The sequence below is a fragment of the Notothenia coriiceps genome, unplaced genomic scaffold (assembly GCF_000735185.1).
Source record: "Notothenia coriiceps isolate Sejong01 unplaced genomic scaffold, NC01 NC01_scaffold00035948, whole genome shotgun sequence".
Classification (NCBI taxonomy): domain Eukaryota; kingdom Metazoa; phylum Chordata; class Actinopteri; order Perciformes; family Nototheniidae; genus Notothenia; species Notothenia coriiceps.
The window spans coordinates 72,114-74,613 of record NW_011368649.1 but is presented as its reverse complement, the minus strand read 5'-3'; the positions used below and the strand labels follow the sequence as shown (position 1 = coordinate 74,613).

General features: G+C 41.1%; 1 protein-coding gene across 1 annotated transcript in view; it reads right to left on the bottom strand.

Annotated features, from left to right (window-relative positions):
- The window catches only part of LOC104963298 (leucine-rich PPR motif-containing protein, mitochondrial-like), a 40,901-nt gene that overhangs the window by 20,852 nt on the left and 17,549 nt on the right, over nt 1-2,500 (bottom strand). The window lies entirely within an intron of this gene.

Here is a 2,500-nt window from a genome sequence, read left to right as displayed (position 1 = left end):
GAGAATGTTTAAGAAAATAATACATAAAGTCGATAAATATATAGACGGTAGAAAAAGAAACCGTAGCAATATTGTATTAAACATCAGATGGTTGTCACTCTTGTCATCCAATGAGGGTTTCTCAGCATATCTTTCATTGATCTTACTTTGATTAAGTTCTAAAGTTATCCTTTGTTTGTGATGTCTTTCAATCACCTTTGAAGGCTTATCCATATGGAAAGGCCTTCTTATCATTTCGCCTCTGGTTTTGAGGTTCATTATGGATTAACACTGTGCTTTGTTCTTGGTTTGGAGAATCAAATAAAGTGTAATCATTCAATGTTTAATGTAGTAGGAAACACAATAGGAGAAAACAGAGACAGCTCAATTCACATAAAGTAACAGGTTAAAAATACATGAGGTTTAAAATATACAGATTATAAAGAGACGTGTAGTACTTTTGTAGTGCTACTAATAATATGCAGATAGACAGTGTATGCGGTGTCAAATAGGGGCTGACATAGATTGATATGCAGGCTGGTGTAGCTCAGGTTTAGCCTGATACGTGGACTGACTGGATGATTATTATCATGGAATAACAGTGATCAGGATCTCATCTGTCTCTTGGGGCTTTGATACAATCTGAATAAGACTAGGATTGAGAAATCTCGCCCTCCCTCTCTTCCTGGTAATCTGAGACAGAGCGATCTGCCAGCACGTTAATCTGAACGGGGATCAGCAGCGCTCAATCCCCGCTGGCCTCTTTGATGGGAGCCCATCATACTGCGAGGGGAGTCAAGAAAAGACTGGCTTCATCCCTTTCTCTGACCATCCCTTCCTCTCCCAATCCCCTCTCCTCTCAATCCCTCCCTCCTGCAAATCTCCTCTGCTCCTATTCGCTGCCTCTCTATCCGGCCCAGGCGAAGGCATTATGTTCTTACCCAGCCAGCCAAAGGGACAAATTAAAATGTGTTGCACTCTCTCTCTCTCAGTCCGTCTAATCTTCTTAGAGACTAAGGCAAGAGCTCCATCTTTTTTCTGCATCCGATTCCCTTCACTTGGTAAAGTCTTGCGGGCACAAAGCAGCACATCTACTCGAACACACACACAAATGTTTGGGATTTTGAATCCGTCAGGACAAATCTCCCTAAAAAAAAAAAAAGTTTGTGTAGGAAACTAATCCTCAGAAATAAGAAGGCACAACCGGCTCGGCTGGATCAAAAGACTGAAAAGTAGAAACAAACAACAGCACGGTCACTCTCACTTTCAGGAGGATTTAATGGAAACAGGTCAGCTGATCAATCCTCACACACACACATCGTGGCCTTTACACACTTCCTTTCTCATCTTCATATCCACGTACACAAAAAGAAATAGATAGAGCTGACCTGTTCCCACCTCCACTTAACAAACCCTCTCCATCTCAATTCCTAATTCCACTAATCACCTGTCCACTTAGTACACACACACACACAAAAAATGGCTCACCACTCTTTAGCAACACTACCTAACCTTGACCATCGCTCACATGCGTGTGCCGCCATAATAGGCCCGGCCACCTGACAATCCTCTACCTAACCTTGACCATTTAGCACAAAATTGGCCACCTTTCTCTATCATTACATTTAATTAGCTGTGATTAATCAGCTGCCAATTATACCAAACAGAGCCCAAAGAGACACCGCTCTGGACAGCCACTTGACGCTCTCAGAGGGGGATAAAAGTATTTGTGTGTCGAGTGTGTGCATATCCGAGTTATGGATATGATTCTCTTGTTGTATATATCCTCTTCAAGATATCTGTCGTCATACAAGTTTAAATGACAGTTCAGGGAGGAACTTTCTGTGCACAGACTTTCTTTTCTATGCAGGTACAGTAGTTCACCAACACTCAACTGCTCATGCTATAATGCTGGATTTGTCAATATTAACATACTAACAAAGATGTGTAACATGAAAGATATCGCTCATTGAAAAACGCAATCATCAGACTCTGAACTTTACCTCAGCTCTACACAAAGAATTTAGCATCTTTCAGGTTTGTTTTTGGTTTTCAGCACCACCCACCGACTTTACTAGCTCAGCAGCAAACAGTAAACAGACAAGGCTAGGACTAGCTAGTGAAAACAACAAAAAAGATTAAGAATTACAATCTTCTTTATTCTACTTAGAAAAAAGAACAGTAAAAATAGAGATCTGTGGCTTCAGGTAATCCACAGAGAGGATTAACAGCAGTGTTTCCCATACATTGATCTATTTTTGGCGAGCCGTAACAATTAAATATTGTCTGCCACAAATGGATCTCATAAAAAATGTAAAAAAATGTAAAAAAAAAATTATTTTATTTTGGTGGTGTAATGGATCGTGAGGTGGGCTGATGATCGGGAGGTTGTGAGTTCAAATCCCGCCTGGAACACCACCACTAGTGTGCCCTTGAGTAAGGCCCTCAGTTACTCCAGGGAGAATGTCCCTGTAATTGGTCGTTGTAAATCGCTTTGGAATAGGCGTCTGCTAAATGCCTA